We start from the raw sequence: 21,478 nt of genomic DNA on the forward strand, positions 1-21,478 counted from the left end.
CGGTCTCCGCTGGTGGTTCGATGCAGGGCCAGTATTTTCAACTGGGCTCGATCGGACGCCACCAATTGGGAGGAGGGATATCGGGTGGGGGGAGGGAGTTGGGGGCAAAGGATGGGCAAGGGGAAAGGGGGAAAGCAACATTCTTAGCGGTTGAAGAAGTAAGAAATGGTGTGAGGTATGTTGAGCAGACGACATGTTGGTGGTTGCGTTTAAAAACCTTTTTCACCCCGATATTGCACAATGGAGATAATTGCTGATTCAAGGGGAAGGGACTCCCTTAGGGTGGGAACGCTTAACGTCAAGGGTCTCAACTTACCGACTTAAGAGATCTTTAGTATCCAGAGAATTTCGTAGAGCAAAGATTGACATCCTTCTTCTGCAGGAGACCAAATATATGAAAGGAGAAGAAAGACAGATTCTTGGAAAACATATAGGAACAGAATTCTGGGGCTCTGGGCCACTGAGAAAAGGGGGGTAGGAATTCTCATTAGGAAAGGAATAGAGTTTAAGGTCGCTAAGAGATGGTCAGATGCAGAAGGCCGAGCTCTATTGGTAATAAGATCTATCGGGAATGCGAACGTAACACTTGCCACGATTTATTCCCCCAACGTAGGCCAAGTTAGATTTTTGACGAAAACAATTCCTAAAATAATGCTTGAGGCCACAGGGCATATTATTCTGGGCAACGACTTCAATCTAGGGGCAGATCCCACTATGGATTTGAAGTCTGGTAACCATGTCATGAGGGATCAAACCAAGGGGAACGTAATGAGTTTGCAGACATGATGGATGTGTACGGGATGAGTGATGTGTGGCGAGGAATGCATCCGGATGAGCGAGGTTACACTTTTTGCTCAACCCCGCGCAACACCTTTACTCGGATTGACTATGTTTACTTTTCAAGAGATCTATATAACATTACAACGCGATCTGAGATTACCCCAATCACGTGGTCCGATCATGATATGGTCATTGCTGACACCCAGTGGGAAAACCAGCCAGTCAGAGGAGGTAAATGGAGATATAACGAGGCCCTTTGGAAAGACCTTGTCTTCAGGACCGAAATGGAAACAGAGATTAGAGAATACTTTAAATTGAACAATACCGGGGAAACAAGTGGTGTGGGAGGCGGGGAAGGCAACTTGGAGAGGCGTTCTAATAAGAGAAGGGTCCCGTAAGAAAAGAGAAAGGACACTGATTGAAAATAGACTCCGAAAGGAGATATGCCAGTTGGACAAGGAGGTTAGGAGAGACGATAAGGCAGACCCCAACAAAATCAATGAAGCGAAAATGAAAAGGGAGGAACTCAGCCTTCTGGAACACGATCAGACGGTGCGCAAACTGCACCTGCTGAAGTAGAAATTTTATGAAAAAGGGGACAAAGCCGATGCACTGCTAGCTGCTAGACTTAGGGAACAAAGGGCGGAGCGAAAAGTGCTGGAGATAGTTGAGGAAGGGCTTGCCCCAGTCACAACCATATCCACCACCCCAGAGGCCTTTGCCGCCTTTTATGAGACACTGTAGACCCCAGAGGCAGACTCAGACCCGCCTGGCATAGAAAATTACCTGGCCTCTATTAGCATGCCAAAGGTAACATGCCTGGACTCGGAGCTTTTAGAATCCCCCATAACCGAAGAGGAAATTCAAAATGCAATAAAAAGGCTGGCTTTAGGCAAATCCCCAGGAGAAGACGGCTACACGGCCAGATTCTACAAATCTTTTAGTGTCTACCTTATACCATTCCTGGTTGAACTGTTTAATGAATCCTAGGCTCAGGGAGGGCCCCAGACTCCTTTGTTAGAGCCCTTATCATGGTAATCCCCAAAGACGGAAGAGACCCCAAAAAGTGCGGATCGTATCGCCCTATAACTCTGCTCAATGTAGATGCGAAAATTTACACCCAGGTACTAGTTTCCAGATTAGAGTCGCTCATGCCCCAACTCATCTATTCTGATCAGGTGGGCTTCATACTTGGGAGACAAGGAGCCGATACAATGCGAAAGACCCTGCATCTTGCCAATGCGTTCCAGAACATGATCAATGAGCCTGCCCTGCTCTCCATCGATGCAGAGAAGGCCTTTGACAGGGTAGAATGGGACTTCTTGATGGCAGTCCTACGTAAGGTGGGAATAGGGTCAAAATTTAGAAGAGGGACACAGGCGGTCTACACATCACCCAAAGCATCTGTATTTGTAAATTGCGAATACTCCAGATGGTTTGAACTAAAACGAGGCACCCGGCAGGGATGCCCTCTTTCTGCTATTCTCTTTGTTCTCTTACTGGAAGCCTTGGCACAAAGAACCGTATCGCCTGCTACGGTTTAAGAGTGGCTTTGGGCCCCATGGAGGAAACTCTTAAATAGATTAAAAAATCATCCGATATTAGAAGCCATATGGGAAATTTGGAGAGAGGGCACAGAGATGAGGAATATTTCAACATGGCATCCCCACTGAGCCACCTGTGGTCCCCAGGTATTAATGAACACATCCCTAATGTAGAGAGATTTCAAACTTGGTACGAAGCGGGTTTGGAAAGAGTGGGCTACTATTGAAAAACTACTCCTTCATCATGCTTCCGGAGTTAGTAGAGGCCTTGGGAATAGGCGCGTTGTCTACCTTTCAATTCCTGCAGATTAAGGGCATCCTGACGAGAGCAGAGTGGAAGGATAAACTGAAGAGAGACCTTACCCCCTTTGAAATGTTATTGAACTCCAGGACAAAGATGAAGGGTTTAATATCAGCCATGTACAAAGAATTGGTAGAGGCGGGAAAGGGAACTACTGAACCCCTAAGAGGGAAATGGGAGAGATTTTGGCGATCATATTGATCCAGACATGTGGGGGAAAATGTGCTGAGCGACCCCTCAAACATCCACATCGAGTCAGTATAAATTGCACGCTATCAAATTACTACACCGTAGCAGTACGACTCACACAGACTCTCTAGAATGTACCAGTCAGCTAGCCCACTATGTTGGCGTGAATGTGGTGAAGTTGCGGATTATTGGCATATGTGGTGGGGAAGTCCCCGGATTAAGGTTTACTGGGACAAGGTCCTGGGCTGCATCGGAGATCTAGATGGTGTCCACAGAACTGCAGACCCCTATCTCATTTTGTTTGGCTTTAAGAAGTATGAGGATGAATGGAGAAGGATTAAAGGTCTGGTCACACAGTTATTGCTAGCCGCCCAGTCTTTGTTGGTTATGAAGTGGAAATATACAAAGATCCCGAGTGAGTGTGAATGGGTTAATGTAGCCTCAAGTATATGCACCATGGAAAAAATAACCTCATCCCTACATGGGAAATCCACGCAATGTGATACTCTGTGGATGGACTTCACTAACAAATACATGCCAGAAATACCACATTAATATGTAGGAGTACAGACAGGTGATTACCCCGCCTCTTGGGTTGTCTTGAAATATCCTATACAATGTATGATGCTGTCTAACATGAAACCTGAAATGACACGGAGTCCCTTGAAACTCAAATCGCGACCGTTTAAAGATAAACTCACACACGTCTTTATAATAAATGCTTGGCCCTGGGGTGGGGGGAGTGAGGGGAGGGGGATGGTAATGGTCACCTCGAAGATTTGCAGACCGAAGTTGTTGCAATTCACAAGGTACATGTTTAGATACTAATTGGAAAAGACCTCAACTCTGTTCTGTACCTAATTGCTTGTATTGTTTTCTTGTGACTTGTGTGTATAAAAATCTAATAAAACCGAATAAAAAATAAAACGTCTGTATTGAAATACTGCTTGTCAACCTTGCTGTAACTGCTTTTGTCTTTATTTAAACTGTAGTATTATAAGTAAGAGACCCTTCTGATGGTATGTTCTGCCCCCTAGCTCTGAACTTCTGTAGATAATTCAATTCTCCTCAGATTGCTAAGAGTTTTCTGGAGATGTGCATGTTTATGCTGTCTTGAATGAATTTCTCTGTTCCTCTCCTTTTCCAATAACTTCTACGTAGCATGAGCTGCACTGATAGTCATTTTACCCTTTGAAGTAATATTTTCTAAACATGCGCAAGCAGCGCTAAACTATTAATAAACTCCATGAACTGGAATCTTCAAACATGCGCACACGGCGCTGAACAAATTATTTACACTTTTAACTTGTATCTTCAAAGGTGCGTGAGTCTGCGCTGTCGGGAAACTATGTGCTTACTTTGAATTCTTTTCAACATCCATTCTCAGCTTTCTTGGTCTGTAATCAAGTTACTGTGTCGTCAGCTATTAAAGCGAACAGCTGTGAGGTAAGATTCCTCTTGGAGCAAAATGCGCGGCACGCACTCCAATGCCAATAGGTCCTTTCCTCTAGCACACTACGGACATCACGACACGTATCAACTACAAAAAAACAACTCGGTACATTTTCAAAAATGTTGCTATGTTAAAGTCAAAAGGTTATATTAACGTTAGTAAAACCGGCGAAACTCGACCGCTCGATGCTGTAAGAATGTTCATTACGCAACAACACTTGCTTCCCTTACTCACATAGGATTTCCTTCTCATTGAAATAATCCTATTTACAACTTCGAGTCAAAGAACAGAATTCATTTTGCTTAAAACAATTTTCTTCCTTCTATTGCCATAAAAACATTTAACATTTTAAAGTTGCAGTGCACTTAGCTTTCTTCATCTGTCACTGCAGGTTAGGATCTCAATCTTCTGGGATTTAACTGCTGCTGCTTCGTGAAACTTGCTTCTTGTAGTTTTCTCAATAATGTTACACTCAGATATTTCTTCTTGATCTATATCAACATTTTGGAGCATTGTATTACTAAATTTGCTGGAACTAAAAGAAACTGTGATCTGCTCTGTTGATTACTAGAATGAAAGGCAGTTTAGAATTCTGAAAAGAATTCCAAATTACCTCACCTAATCAGTGTTTTTGAGCTGAGCCTCCATCTTGCCCTGGGGAAACAAAGGCTTCCTGACAGAAACATTAAGGAAGAATTTCACATACCCAATTCATAACCACCTGAAGCGAGACTCATTCCCAGCTACCAGCCTAAATCTAATACAGATCACTCCTAAACCTCCAGCTAGAATGTTTTAATCGTGAACTGTAATATGGAAACCTGACAGTGTAATGTGGGACCCTGACAGTTAGGCGTGACATGGTCAGGAATCTGACCATGTCAAGGGGCATAGGGGCCGCTCCCAACCTGGGCCAGATCAGATCCTGCCTAGAAGCCAGATGAGGGAGTTCGGGGGGTCTCAGTCTCTGATCTCCCCATATGTGCCTAGTTGAATAGGTAACATATTACTACTGTTCATCCCACACCTGCTATACAACATTCTGGCCAGTGTCTTCTGTAGTCTGTTCTAGAACTCAGAAGACTAGAAGTCCCTGCAGTGCAGGATGAAAAAATCCACAATCAAAGGCCGCAGCAAACACTGAGCCAGCGGAGGGAGGTCAATGGAAGAGGATGAGGCTCACCAAGAGATCAGGTGGTGGAAGGACAGTGGAACAGGGCATGGAGGAAGATAGTGGAAACAGTATTGATGGTCAGTTATTGGATGATGAGAGAAAGTAGTGTTTGGCTGTGAGAGTGCATGTTAGATGAGTGAGTGAGATTAAGTGTTACGTTTTCCCACTAGCGGGGGTTTGCGGGCACCTGTAATACCTTGCGCCTCCAACTCAGAGTAGCGGTCTAGTTCTCCACACTACGTCCACAACGTCAAGATGTCACTTCTTAATCCATCATTCAGGTGAACTCACATTGTAAGGCTTTTGACTGTAGATATGCTTGTTTCCATAGTTTATCCAGTGTTCCTGGCCTTTCTTCTATGTCCTCTGTACTCTTGCCGCTCCCCCCCCAACAGCCGCTGTGCCCCCCCATGATGGCTGTGTGCCCCCTCCCCCCACTTGCCCCCCGTGGTGGCTGTGTGTGCCCCCGCCCCTTTCGCCCCCATGATGGCTGTGTGCCCGCTTCCCCATTTCTCCCCGTGATGGCTGTGTGCCCCTCCCCCCTTGCCCCTGTGATGGTTGTGTGTGCCCCCACCCCTCCCTTTGCCCCTCGTTATGGTTGTCTGTGCCCCCACCCCCTGTTCCCCACCCGCGATGGTAATGTGTGCCCCCTCCCCCGTGATGGCTGTGTGCCTCCTCCCCCTTGACCCCTGTGATGGCTGTGTGCCCCCTTCCCCCTCCCCATTTTGCCCCCCCGTTATGGCTGTGTGTGCCCCCTCCCCCCTAGCACCCCGTGATGGTTGTGTGCCCCCACCCCCCCTTTGCCTCCCATTATGGATATCGGTGCCCCCACCCTCTTCGCCCCCCATGATGGCTGCATGTGCCCCCACCCCTCTGCCCCTTGTGATGGCTGTGTTCCCCCACACTCCTTTGCCCCATGATGGCTGTGTGTGCCCCCACCCCTTCCTTGCCCCCTGTGATGGTTGTGTGTGCCTCCACCCCCCTTGCCCCTGTGATTGTAGTGTGTGTCCAGCCCCCCTGTGATGGTTGTGTTGTGCTTCCACCCTCCCTCGGGTCTCCCCTGGTGGTGTGTTACCCACCTTTCTCCCCCTCTCCGTTCTCCAGGACTTTGCTATTCAAACTTGCCTCCTGACCTGTATGATAGTTGCCTGTCTGTTTCCCCCCTCTTTTTGTTCTTCTCCTACCCCTCCCCTCCAGCACTACTCTGAAAGGTCATCTGGTCTAGTACGTTGGTCGCTTGTTTTGTCCTCCTCCTTCCCCACCCCTTATCCCTCCTCCCCTCCGTTCCCCTCCTCTTTTTTAATCCCGGCACTACCTCAATTGCCGTCAGGCATAGCAATTGTAGCTGCCTGTCTTTCTCATTCACCCGCCATTTCCTCCTCCCCACCCCTCCCCTCCTCTTGTTTAATTCCGGCACTAGCTCCATAGCCGTCAGGCATAGTAATTTGTAGCCACCTGTCTTTCACATCCACCTGCCCTCTCCTCCCCTCCCCATCTCTGTTCATTAGCACTTACTCTTATCATTGTCTTTTGACCCTTGTGATAGCAGCTTTTTTGCCTTCTCCCCTCTTCCCTCCCTGTTTTCTCCTCCCACTTCCAGCACTATTCTGAATAGTCGTCAGACCTAGTATGTTAGTTGCTTGTGTTGTTCCTCTCCTTCTCTCTCACTCCATATCCCCCCCCTCCTTTTGTTAATATTCCAGCACTACATCAATTGTCGTCAGGCATAGTTATGTAACCGCTTGTTTTGTCTCAATTCCCCCCTCCTCCCCACCTCCTTTATTGTTCCTTGCACTTGCACTATCTGAAATGTCGCCAGGCTTTTAAGATTGTGATTTTTCACATTCTGAATTGTTTCAAGGACTTTTAAGAATGTAACTGCATTCTCCCATGTTCCCTCCCTCCTTGAAGTGCTTTGAAACACATGTATAGGCGCTATACAAATAAACAATCAATTCAGTTCAGTTCAGTTCAGTTCGTGGCCCGCCAGGCCCTCGATGCCTGTTAAGTCATCGATGTCGACGTTGACATCTGCGCTGAAGTCTTTGATGCCGGCTGCGCCACGATTGCCAGCCACGCCGTCGGCACCTAGTGCTCCTCATGCATCGACGTTGACAAAGAAAATTTCGACGACATAGAAACCAGTGGTTACTAAACCAGACAAGGTTTATGCTCCTCTCCCGAAAAATAACTTTTTCAAGTCACTTACTTCTATTTTTGAAGAGGAAGAACATTCTGATGAGGAGGAAGCACCATTTGGGTTACAATATGGTACACCCAATGTACCAGAGAGCTTTATCTCTGAGGAGAGCAGAATGTAAGACTTCTATGAAAACTTGCAAACAGCAAGTGGAGTTGATACCTCCCCAGAACTGGAGTTCGGTAAACATGCTGACGACTCCTATCGTCAGCTTATGTCAAAAGTAACCGAATATACGGGTTGGAGTAGGCCCTCTCTACCCTATTACCAAGACGACCTAACAGACATGCTTATCAAAGGGTCCTCAGACTGATCCCATTTTGCCCTTTCATGTGGCACTTCAAAAAAGGGTGGCGAGGAACTGGGAGACTCAGGAGTCAAACTCCGGCAGTTGACAAGAACCTCACAAAATAAATATCGCCCCTCCATTAGCGACCCTGACTACCTGTCGAAACACCCCACTCCGGAGAGTCTGGTGGTGCAGGCAGCTACAGCAACTTCAGAACAGGCAGCGTACCCTACCATCCCTCCTGATAGGGATGTTAAGGGCATAGATGGAGGGGCGAGGACGGTATTTTCTGCAGGGAGCTTGGCACTGAAATCTGCGAACTCCACTTGTGCCCTCGCAAAGTTTTCGTATACTCTGTGGGACTGTATCTCTATGGTGGCAGAGCATATTCCTGAAGGGGAAGAAAGCGACGGCTTCCTAGCAAGGAAGCCATGTGTGAGTCCCTTCAATCAGGGTTGGATACTGCAGATAGCATCAGCCGATCCATGGCTATCAGCACTGTCGTGCAAAGATTTGCGTGGTTGAGGAAGTCGGGTTTTGCACCAGATGTGCAGTCTATTCTTCTCAACATGCCTTTTGACGGGTCTCATCTTTTTGGCAACAAGGCTGTCGAGAGCCTTGAGAAGTTGCAGACCTCAAAGGTGGCAACCAAATCTTTAGGCGCCGCTGTTGGGTAACCTCAGCCTTTTTCGTCCTAGTGGGCAGCTGTGGAGGGGTAGATCTTTTCGCTACTACTCCTCAGTTGGAAGGGCGAGAGGAATGGCCAGTCAAAGGGGCCAAAGAAGGTTTCCTCGTGGTGGACAAGGTAGAGGTGCTAAGCCAGCTCAAGCAGCAGCCTCCTTACCATCGGCCTCTGCAACAGCCATCACAAAACCACTCTAAGGTCTTGAGCCACAGTTCACCAGTGGAGGGCAGACTGTCTCAGCATCTGCAAGAATAGCGAGACATTAATTTGGATGCTTGGGCTTTGGAAACCATAGCCCATGGTTATTGCCTTCCTTTTATAAGAAGACCTCAGAACAATCCACGCGGAACCACTCTTTGAGGATTCCGGATCCGCTCCTTGTGCAGGAGATTTAACCCTTCTAGAGAAAGGGGCTATAGAAGCAGTACCTGTAGCAAAGAGAAACAAGGGATGGTACTCCCGATATTTTTTCATTCCCAAAAAGGACGGAGGACTGAGACTCATCTTGGACTTGAGATACTTGAACAAGTTCCCCAGGAAGGACAAGTTCAAGATGGTCACACTTTCTCAGATACTTCAGGCCCTCCAATTACAGGATTGTTTGGTGTCATTGGACCTTCAGGAAGCTCATTTTCATGTCCCAATCCATCTAAAAAACAGAAAATACCTGAGGTTTGCGGTTCTCACTTTCAGTTCCGAGTTCTGCCAAACTGACGGTAGTGGCAGCAGGTCTCAGGAGAGAGGGGATTCACGTCTACCCTTACCTGGACGATTGGCAGATCAGGGCGCGTTCTGCTGAACAAGCTCTAGACCATCTCAAAATCACCTGCCACTCTCTTCACAGACTGGGCTTTTCCCTCAATTACAAGAAGTCCCATAGGACACCTTCCCAAAAGCTCCAGTACATCAGAGCTGTACTAGACACATCCTTGGGGAAAGAGCTCGCCACCTGAGGTGAGGGCTCTAGACATTCGTCAGATGGTTACCAAATTTCAGAGTGCTCTGGATCTTCCGGCCTTTGAATTTTTGAGGTTGCTCGCCTCATGGCATCCTGCATTTTTCTGGTGCCAGAGGCCCACCTGAAAATGAGATCTCTCCAATGGGCTCTAAGAACACAATGGTCCAAATTCTCGGGAAAGATGTCGGAACGACTTCAGATTCCAACAAGAGTCTCACAGGAACTTCTGTGGTGGGCTTCGCGAGGAAAATATTCTGAAGGAAGAAACATTTTGGCAACCATGGCTGGAGATTACAGTAGTGATGGACGCCTCACTCACGGGGTGGGGAGCCCATGCCAACGATCTGACAATCAGCGGTCGTTGGTCTCATCAGAGTCCAAACTACACATCACTCTTTTGGAGCTGAGGGCAATCAGACTAGCGCTGAAGGCCTTCATGCCCTCTGTACAGGGAAAGAACTTCTTGATAATGACGGACAACACAGTGGCCATTCACTATGTCAACAAGAGAGGAGGTGTAGGGTCACCGCAACTGTGCAGAGACGCAATGCAGCTCTGGTACTGGGAAAATCAAGAAGGAATCTCTATCAGCTGTTCACCTAGCTGGAGAGGAAAACACAGTGGCGGATTATCTGAGCAGGCAGAGCACAGGTTGTCTCTCTCTTTCCCTTCCAGGTTCCAGTTTGGGACCTCAATCTAGTTTTGAAATTTCTGATGTGTGCTCCTTTTGAACCTTTGCACACATGTCTAAGGTTGCTAACCTTTAAGACAATCCTATTGATAGCTGTGACATCAGCCCGCAGAGTGAGCGAGTTGCAGGCCCTTTCATGCAAGCCACCCTTTACAGTCTTCCACAAGAACAGGGTTATTTTGAAGGTCAACCCCTCCTTTTTCCCCGAAAGTCGTTTCAGACTTTCATTTGATTCAGAAAATTGTTCTGCTTTCCTTCTATCCTCCACCTCATCCTGGTAAGGAAGAGGAGACACTCCATAGGTTGGACCCTAGGAGAGCGTTAAGCTTTTACATCTCCAGAATGTCCAAGTTGAGAGTTGATGAACAACTTATGATCGGTTACACAGGACACAAGCTAGGTCAGGCTGTTTCCAAACAGACTTTGTCTATGTGGATAACCCTCACGATATCGGAATGCTACAAGCGAGCAGGTAAAGACCCTCCTGAAGGTTTGAGAGCTCATTCCACCAGGTGCATGGCGACATCTACAGCCCTTCAAAGGGGTGTTCCAATTATAAATATCTGTGAGGCTGCAGCATGGTCTTCTATCCACACGTTTACAGAACATTATTTTTGTCTGGATGCTTCCCATTCTCAGGATGGTACATTTGGCAAAGCAGTTCTTTGATCTGCCCTTGAAAATGTTTAAATTGTAATTCTACACCCTCCTCCAATCAGAATACTGCTTTGGGATTCTGTCAAAGATGAGGAATACGTGGGAGAACACAATCCATTCGAAGAACAAGTTACTTACCCCGGTTAACGTTCTTTCCACTGGATGTTCCTCCCATGTATTCCTCACCGCCCTCCCAACCTTACCCCTCTGTAGAATTTCCCATGCTATTACAGCTTCCGTTCCACCAAGGCTGAGTACTGTCATGCACGTATTTATGGGCATATCTGCTGCAAGATGAGGGGAAAAACAGAACTGAGGCCAACGGGCACTGCACAAGCTATATATACCCTTCGATGACATCACCCTCGACGGAGGCCTTTGAGGGACATCGTCTTGATGCCATCGACGCATAGCACCCTCTGCCGAAATCTTTTTCCGCTGAAGCTGGACATTACATGTCAAAGATGAGGAATACGTTGGAGGAACATCCAGTCGAAAGAACGTTACCAGGGGTAAGTAAATTGTTCATCTTCAAATAAGAATAATGAATTCACAGTTTTACAATAAACCGCAATACAGAACACTAGATGTACCTTTTTTTCTTGCAAGCTGGGACTCGTATGCATTGTCTTTTTTTCTACACACACACACACACACACATACATACACTGAGCAAAAAACAATTACAGCTGTAGCTTTCTTGTCCCCATTCTGATTGAAAGCCTACAATTACCAGCATGCAAAGTAATGCTAACCAAAATGTATGCACCTCTTCCCTGTCTAATAATCAGCCATCATTTGCACTTCTTGGTGCCAATGGCCACAACACACATTTCCCATTTAATTTTGTAATTGATAGTTAACACCTTGTTGGGTCACTGCTCTGAGCCCTTTGAGACAAGGTGCAGCCCCTCCTCTCACACAGCTTTTGACTGGAAGAGGAGAGGAAGGTGTAGAAGCCCAGGGACTTCAGACACCAAATTAAACAAAGTGCTCATTTTGGTGCCTGATGCAAGGAGCTACTGGGAAGTGTGATGATTCTGAAGTATTCGTCTCTTCTCCCCAGAGAGGAGCCACCACCTTTGGATGGGGCTAGGGAGGTGAGCCCATAAGAAAGATCCTCCCTAGGCGTCTAGGCAAATGGGACCTTACTGGGAGGGACTACCCTCTTGGGGACAAGGAATCTGACAAAAAACTCCCGGCCCAGAGAACATTATCTGCCTACATGGGAATTGGAAAGACTGTTCTTCTGTTTTGAATACTTCTGTTTTGAAACCACCACACAGTGACAGTTCCTCTATTTCTTTAGTTTCAGGTAACACTGGATCTCATCTGAATGCCACCATCTGCATCAACAGAACCCTCTTATTTGTAATATCACTTTGGATTCACTGAATAGTGACGTTTCATCAAACTCTTTGGCTTCAGGTAATGCTGAATCTCACCTGAGAACCACAGTCAAGGATGAAGGACACAACCCTTTTGATTGTGATGCCATATTTAAACCCAGGAAGAACTGTGAATGGGTGGGAATCTCCTACGTACGGATTGGAGGGAATCTCCTACACAGAAACAAACCTCTGTACTGGAGTGGCAGAGCCATGCTAGACCGCAGAGCCGGCGGTAGCGTGAAGAGCTAGCCCAACGCTCGCTGGATGATGGAAGGCTGGCATCCCATCCGACCGAGAAGCCAAGGTCGGAGGGAGAGGCGTCGACGGGAAGTACCGGTTTCCTCTGGCGGTGCGGCCGTGGGAAAGCCGCAGTGGGCCGAGGGCGCAGCAACCGACGCCGAGACCAGATCGCCGGGGAGAGTATGAATCCCTGAGCTCCATGCCCAAAGGATGTTAGCTGCCGAGAGAAGAAGCATCAGGCTAGAGAACGTTCCCACAGAGAGACTACCGCTGAAAGGTACAGACCCTGTGAAGCAATGCTGAGCAAGCCTACAAGGTTGCGGGAACCTGAGAAACCTGAGAGGGTAAGCGCCCTGTGTGAATCAGAGCAAGAGAAGTACCAACACTTTGCACCAAGGCTGGGAGAGCCTACAAGGTTATGGGAGCCTAAGAAACCCGAGTGAGCAAGTGCCCCTGTGAATCTGATTGAAAGAGATATGAACTCTGAACCAAGGCTGGGAGAGCCTACAAGGTTTCGTGAGCTTGAGAATGGGCAAGCACCCTTAGAACGCTTGTGAATCAGAACACTTTGAATTAAGGCTTGGGAAGCCGACAAGATTACAGGACCCAGAGAAACCTGAAGGGGCAAGCTCCATATGTGAAACTGCTTTATATTGATACAAAGACCTTCCATCGAGGCTGGAAGAACCAGCAAGGTTCTGAGAACCTGAGAAACCTGCAAGGGTAAGTGCCATATATAAAGTACATGAACTGAGAGCAAAAGAAGTCTGCCAGAGAGCCAAAGAACTTTGGGAAATCCAAGAGCCACAGACTTGGTATCAAGAGACTTGTATCCAGAGGAAACATGCAAAAAATCTTTTGTTTTTAACATCGTCTGCCAAGAAGACATGAACTTTTGTAAGACATTGAAGTACTATTTTTCCAAGTGTTGGGCCAGGCAGAAGCCACAGACACAGGCAGCACCAGTCTTGTCACGATGCCTGCCCCCGGAAAGCCAGACCAGGCCCAGCAACCCCGGAAGCAGGCATCATGCCACTTGAAGCATGCCCAAAAACCCCAGTTAGGGGCTCTTTGGCTACAGTCCTGGCGCCTATGGCGCCAGGCTCATAAGAATAAAGTCAGTCCCGGCGCCATGGGCGCCAGGCTCATTACAGAAATCTTACCTGTTGCAGACCATGCTGCATACCTACCTGATGCAGACCATGCTGCACGAAGCCACAAGCCAAATGAGGCTTAAAGGGACTACTTTACCTCAGGGACTCCTTTCCTCTCGGGTGGGGCTGTGGAAGAATACTTACCTGGGACTTCTTCCAAGGCTATTTAAGCCACACATGGACAGCCACACGTGCTTCAAGTTATTCTGCTTGCTGCAGCGTAACGCTCACCGTGTCTTCAGCAGCTCCAGTCTTCAGCCACGCCCGCTTCAGCCCTGGAACAGCTGGAAAAAGAAAAGGAGAAGGAGAAGAGGTCAGAATAAAACCCTTACCTGAATCCTTGATCCAGCACATCGTCGATCTGGAAGAGAGAAGCCTTCTCAGGTGCATTGCCACGCACCTCGCAGAGCCGCGCTGAACTCACCAACCGGGGCTGCATTCCTTTACTCCATCGTGAATCCAGCATCTCCAGGCCATTCTTCAACACCTGGGGGAGACAAGAACAGATAGGTGAGCAAGGACAATACAAACCACCCCCAAAGACTTACCTGATTTTCCACAGGGGGGTACTCACCTCATCTCGGGTCGGCGCAGTCAATTCCGCATCACCGCCGCACCCCGGCCCCTAAGGGGAAAAAACAAGGACAATACAACCTACCTCCAAAGACTTACCTGATTTACCACAGGGGGGTACTCACCTCATTTCGGGTCGGCGCAGTTAATTCTGCATCATCGCTGTACCCCGGCCCCAAAGGGGAGAACCACAATAGACTTACCAGGATCTTACCAATTGCCACTTGGAACTCTTCTGGTGGTTTAAATCCGCAACCTGCAAGGAATCTGGCAGAGTGAAGATCAGACTTATGAACTCTTACGAACAATTGGACTTAGAGTCAATACTGGAACTCACCAATTCCTCCACGCCAGTGAAGTAACTGGTCGTCTACGCGCCCCTGCGCTCGACGCAGGATGGAGAGCTCATCTTTCCAAATCTTCAGGTGAGATTTAGAGGGAACTTCAGGAGTGTTCTGTGGGCAGACAAGGGGAGTGGGAAGGCGGGTTAACCCTCAGATTACGGGAGGTTAATTCCCTTTCTCCATTGCAGAAAGATATTCGTACGAGTCCAACAAACAAAGCTAAGTGGGTCAGTCCAGTCTGTCATCTCGGCTCTATGTGTTACTCTGGTGGAAGCAACAGCGGGCCAGTCCAGATCGACGCCCCCGTGGGAATCAGGTGAGCGTAACAGAACGCAAAGCCTACCCACAAATACCCACCTGGGCGTCATGGAGACCTCGGAAACCGATCAGTTGGCCCAATTATTAGGGGAACTAAGGGCCGAAGTGCATTCCGCGCACCAGGAAACCAATGCCCTCAGGAGGGAAATGATAGTGTCAAAAGAACAAACTGATGATTTGGCCAGACAGCTATTACAAGGCCAGGCTGGACAAACACCTCTTCCTGGACCTGGGGCCAGCCCAGCTCCGGTGCCACCGAGTAACCCGATGCAGATAAACCTTCCTGGAGCCATTCCCTTGGCTCCGCCTGAACGCTTTGCTGGAGACCCTAAAAGGTTTGCTATATTCATGAATCAATGTCGCTTACACTTTTTATGTGGACCTTTCCCAAACGATCAAGCCAAGGTAGCTTTTGTACTGTCATATCTCAGCGGCAGTGCAGCGGACTGGTCCATTCCGCTAGTAAATCAGGATGACCCGATTCTTCGAGATTTCCAAGGTTTTCGAACTAGCATGGAAAGACTGTTCGCCCGACATTCCCAAGGACAGGCTTTGGATAACAAACTTTTATCCTTACGGCAAGGTAATCAGGATCTTTTATCTTACATTGTAACTTTCAATAGATTAGTTGTGGAAACCGAATGGCCTGAAGCCAAGCGAATTACATTATTCCATCGAGGGCTTCGGGGAGAACTCAAGGATGTTTTAGCCCAAGTCGTGAACCCGCCTTTAGACAGTGCTGAATATATAGATTTTGTGGTCCAGTTAGATCACAGACTTCAAACCAGAAAGGCTGATCGAACCAAGTTTGAAAACAAGGTCTTGGTTAAAACCTACGTACCCTCGAAGGGGGTAGATGCCTCAGAACCCATGCAAATCGGGGGGGGGGTTAGAGGACCCTTAACCCAGAAGGAAAGGGAAAGAAGACGGCAACAGCAATTATGTTTATATTGCGGAGCTACTGGTCATTTCCTTCGGAACTGCCCTGTAAAACCACCCAACAAAACTATAGGAGCAGCAGACGAAAACCACTTGAAACCTGACTCGGGAAACGATCACGCCCGGCAAGCGTAGAGGTCAGCTTGCTGAGCTTAAAGAAGGACACTCTGACCTCGCATTTCACCATACCCATGGTCCTTATAGATCCAGAGCAGCCTTCACGCATGTACGCGGTAAAGGCGTACGTAGATACTGGAGCCATAGGAAACTATTTGGACTACGGATTGGCTTCCAGGATGAATCTACCTCTCACCCGAAAGACCACTACCGATGTCGTCACCACTGTTGATGGAACTGAAATTGCCTCTGGGCCCGTAACTCATTCAACTGCAGAGATGACTTTGCTGGGTCAGGATGGACACCGAGAGGTTATGGTGTTTGATTTAATCAAGGCTCCACAGTTTCAACTGATACTGGGAATCCCTTGGTTGGAAAAACACAATCTCTGTATTGATTGGCGAGAGAAGAGACTAACCTTCCCAGAATGTGCTAACACCTGTTACCCAAAGAGAAATCTAAATTCAGTACTGGCTCCGATAATCCCAGCTGCCATACAATTACCTGCTGAATACCAAGACTTTCAGGATGTCTTTCAAAAGGAGCAGGCAAACACCTTACCACCGCACAGATCATATGATTGTCAAATAGATCTCATACCAGGAGCACAACCACCTTGCAGCAGAATCTATGCCCTCACGGAACCTGAAAATCTCCACTTGCGCCAGTACCTAGACCAGTATCTCGCTAATGGCTTCATCCGCCCGTCCAAGTCCTCTGCATCTTCCGCTTTGTTCTTCGTGCCAAAAAAGGAAGGCGACCTTAGAATATGCATTGACTACCGCGCGCTGAATCAGATAACTATCAAGAATCGGTACCCATTGCCTTTGATCCCTGAACTACTAGACCAGGTAAAGAACGCTTGTATATACACAAAACTAGACCTTCGGGGGGCATATCATCTGGTACGCGTCAAAGAGGGTGACGAATGGAAGACTGCTTTTCGCACCAAGTACGGATTATTTGAGTACCAGGTGATGCCTTTCGGACTGTGTAACGCACCAGCAGCCTTCCAGTTCTTCATGAACGATGTCTTCCGAGAGCTCATCGATGTTTGTGTAGTCGTTTACATCGACGATATCTTAGTATACTCCCTATCAGAATCCGATCATGTAAAGCACGTCCGAGCAGTCCTAGAAAAGTAACGCCAGTATAAGTTATACGCTAAACTGGAAAAGTGCATCTTTCACACTACGGAAGTAGAGTTTCTTGGATTTATTCTGACCCCGAAAGGAATCCGGATGGATACACGGAAGGTGGACGCAATTCTTAATTGGCCTTTGCCAAGCTCAATCAAAGGAGTTCAAAGCATGCTCTGCTTTGCCAATTTCTACCGCAGGTTTATCCCGGACTTCTCACGCCTTGTACATCCCATTACAACACTATTGCGAAAGAATAAACGCTTTACATGGACAGAAGAAGCCGAGAACGCCTTCCAAGAGTTAAAAAAGAAATTCACGTCCGCTCCTGTATTACGACACCCGCGCCCAGAGCTTCCCTACATAGTGGAAACAGATGCATCCAGTTCAGCTATGGGAGCAGTGCTCTCCCAAAAGGATCCCGAAACTAACCAGCTGCACCCAGTGGCGTTTTGGTCAAGAACGTTTTCGGCTCCCGAATTAAATTATGCTATAACCAACAAGGAACTGTTGGCCATCAAGTCCGCCTTCAAGGCTTGGCGGAACTATCTGCTGGGCGCCAGGCATACCATTACGGTCATCACTGATCACCGCAACTTACAATACCTAAAGGTAGCCAAGGCCCAATCTTCACGCCAACTCCGTTGGGCATTGTTCTTCGCCGAGTTTGATTTTGTAATAACCTATCGACCAGGTTGTAAAAATGGAAAAGCTGACCCCCTGTCCCGAATAGGAATGGGAGAAACAGAAAGAGCTTTAGAACCTGTACCCATAATTCCTGAACAGAGGATCCTTGGTCTGACATCCATACACTCTCGGGAGGACATTCAAGAAAAGGTCCATCAACTCTTTGAATCCGATGCCTTATAGGGCTGGGCAAGGAAAGGCCCAGAGTATTCTGTCACCAACAATCTACCTTATTACCAAGGCTGGCTATTTTTGACACTAGAGGAACTACAGAAACTTGTCATTTCTCATTACCACGACACCTTGATGGAAGGACATCCTGGCATTGCTAAAACTGAAGCCAAAATCAAGAAACAGTTTTGGTGGCCCACCTGGCGAAAAGATGTCAAGTTGTTTGTCATGTCTTGTGGCATTTGCGCTCAAAATAAAGGGGAAAAGAAAAAACCTGCTGGATTATTACAACCGTTAGACATACCACCTACTCCTTGGCATACCTTGTCATTAGACTTTATCACAGATTTACCCCCGTGCAAAGGTTATGTCTGAGTTGGGTTTATGAGTCACGGCATCTTCGATGTCTCAGGCGCAGGGGGTTCTTCAATTTTCAGTGGGTTGAGGGTCTTTATCTGCAGCTAGATTGTTGTCTTCTAGCCACATGTTTGCGGCTGCCGGGGATTCCAAGAAGATCGCCCTGCCCTTGTGGATAACTTTCAGTCTGGAGGGGTATAGCAACATATACTTCAGGTTCAGTTGCCTGAGTCGGGCTTTGATCGGCACAAATTAGTTCCTCTCCCGTTGGACTTTCGGGGTGTAATCGGGGTAGATCGTGATCTTCGAGCTCCCGCGTTCAATGGGGCCCTCCTCTCTGGAGTGCCGGAGGATGATCTCTCTATCCTGGAAGTTGAGAACTTTAGCAATTATAGGGCAAGGGTGTGAGCCCGGCGGGGGTCTCTTCTGTAGTGATCTGTGCGCCCTTTCAATCGAAAATCCTTGCGTCAGCTTTCCAGCGCCCACCTCCTGTTGTATCAGGGATTCTATATAGGCCGTCGGGTTCGGGCCCTCACTTCCCTCTGGTACCCCCAGTATTCTGATGTTGGCGCGTGTTAGGGAGAATTCTCTGTTTGGGCTGAATTTCCCTACCTAGTGAGTCCCCCAGCAGCTTTGCTGGATTTCTGGGGTTTCTTTTTTTCTCCTGCCAAGAGTGAGACTCTTTTACCCTCACTCTTGGACCTGTTGAAGTGTGTTTTCTTGGTTAAACCTTGTGTTGAATGGGCTATGGGGCCTTTTACTCCATAGGGCCTCATGTATTTTTGTGATGTGGGTTACACAGCACCCTCTGTGCCGTGACCCAGGGGTGTCCTAGGGACTCCCCAACATAGACTCCATACCCTGGGACTGACTACTGTCTCCCAGGGCATGTAAAGTCACCAAAGACTTTGCTAGTCTTGAATCCTGAACAGAACCAGTACAAACCATCATATTGTGGACGTACTGGCTGGGGCAATTCGATTGCCCCAGGGTCTGTTAGTTGAGGGGGCACGTCTCCGTCCCCCCTGATCGAGTTTTGGCTGGTGGCAGTGGAAACTACGTTTTATATTCGACCGCGAATATTTCCCTATGGGATTTCCCATTGTTTTAGGCTAACACATTTAATTATTTATTTACGGTAGCCTTAAACATACCGCCGGTTTATATATTTATTATTATAACTCCGGTTGGGACTTTTTGCCAAAACTTGATTCTAAAATGGCGTTGGCGTTCGCCTCTGTAACTCTGACCCAAAGTGGAGCCCTTTGTTCCACTTTTGGCGGGCTTCTCCACAGAAGCCCTCCAAAGTGGTGCCACTCTGTCTGGGGTACTTAGGAGGGGTGGAGGGGGATTTAGGCACCCTGGACTGAGTTACCTTGGTAACTCAAGTCGCACTCCGTCCTGATTGGCCCAAGTGGTGAGCCGGCCGGCTCACCACTTAGCATGTTTGAGTGACAGCTAGGCTGGGTGAATGGGGGTTTGCTGCATAAAAGCAGGGCTTTGGGGACTGGAACTTCAGAAGTCGCCACAGGACCAAGAATCCGACGAGGGAAGAGCTGAGCCGACCTGCTTCGACGACACCACCCGGTGGAGCCCTGCTGAACCGTCTCACCACTTTTCCCGACGACCGAGGAGAACTCTTAACGGAGTGGCTCCTTCCCTTGACTGGTGGGGACAACCAGTTTTCACCTTCTTTTCGCTTCTCGAGGTATCTCGTGGCCGCCTTGCCCGTGCCAAGCACCCCGGCAACCGGAATACCACACTTTTACCCCTAACCGCGAAAGTCGGTACAACCCTTTAACCGGAGGACTCCGCGGCTGGTTTCTTCCCGGGCAGTGCAACGACCTTCTTCTTCTGCTCTACAGCGAGAACTTCTTCTCCCCTGACCGACGTCGAGCCTTGCTGCCACTGCCTGGAACAACTGCCACCGCTGGAGGATCCTTTCCGCTTAAGGTACCGTGTTCCGCCTGGCTTCCCTTGCCACCGACTGTACGGGGTAGATTTAGCCCCCGGCTTTCGACCCTGGGAGTGCCGGGGACACCCTGGCTAAACTTTCTAAGCCACTCTAAACTCTTTGCAAGACTTTGAATCCCTAATAACAGTGTGATCTTGGGCACATTTTCGCTCCGGCTACTCTAAGAGTGGGCCCTGCCTAGTGACTTTTGCTCACCTGTGACTTTGTGCTTCTTGAGCCTATTGCAAGTGTTCTGGACCTTAGAGTGGTGTGTTTAACCCATTCCTGTTTCTTTTTATCCCTTTCTTGAACCTACTAGAGTGTCATCTAACGTTAAGCGCTCACCTCTGTTTTAATTATGTGGTGTTAACTTAGAGTTGTCTAGATAGGAGTAAGGGTTGGAACTGCTTTCATTATAACTGTGTTTGAAGTGTTTTTTTACTATATTTTGCTAGAGTGATTTCAACTTATGTGTGTTTAATAGATAAATAACTATATACTTTTGAAACCAAACTCTGGTCAGTGTTTGCTTGTGCTATTGTATTTGAGTACCTAGTGTGTATACTTTACATACTGCCTAACTCTTCTTGAGGGAAGTCTGACTGCTCAGCCACAGCTACCAGGTAAATCTGGGTGGTGCAGACTGCTACCAAGTGGGTTTACTGCTAAACCTGTAGTCTTAAATCTTTTGCAGTGTTCCCCAAGGGAACTGCACAGGTTTCTGCCTAACAGCGCGTCTGGCTCGGCCCTCGGCCTCCTCAGCCCTGGCCTCGAGTGTGAGCACCTTCCGTTCTAAGTCCAGCACCTTAGCTTTCAGCTCCGCTGTATCTCCCGACGTCTCCTTTATGGTTGATTCGGCGGAGGTTACTCTTTCTGTCAGGTTGCGGGCATCCTGGCGCATGAGTTGTAGCTCGGATTTGAACTCCCCGATTCTGGAATCTATAAATGCGCGCAGTGATGCAATTGCCTCCAGCACGTGAGCTTGATTTTCGGGAGAGTCTGCCGGTTTTGCTCGGGGAGGTTCGGGAGTGGAAGTGCATGGCTGCGGAGGAGTTTTTACTTTAGCGGACACATACGTGTCCATGCTGCTTGCCTTCGTCTTGTTCCTGGCCGCCATGGTGAGAGGCGCCACTCGGTCGTGTGGAGGTGAATGACGGTGGGCGAGATTGGGGA

At 48.1% G+C, this 21,478-nt stretch overlaps 1 protein-coding gene across 1 annotated transcript in view; it reads left to right on the forward strand.

Annotated features, from left to right (window-relative positions):
• LOC138510531 (zinc finger protein 587-like) overlaps window positions 1-21,478 on the forward strand; it is a 304,358-nt gene that overhangs the window by 108,823 nt on the left and 174,057 nt on the right. The window lies entirely within an intron of this gene.

This window comes from Ambystoma mexicanum, chromosome 6p (genome assembly GCF_040938575.1).
Source record: "Ambystoma mexicanum isolate Mex_15411 chromosome 6p, UKY_AmexF1_1, whole genome shotgun sequence".
Classification (NCBI taxonomy): Eukaryota; Metazoa; Chordata; class Amphibia; order Caudata; family Ambystomatidae; genus Ambystoma; species Ambystoma mexicanum.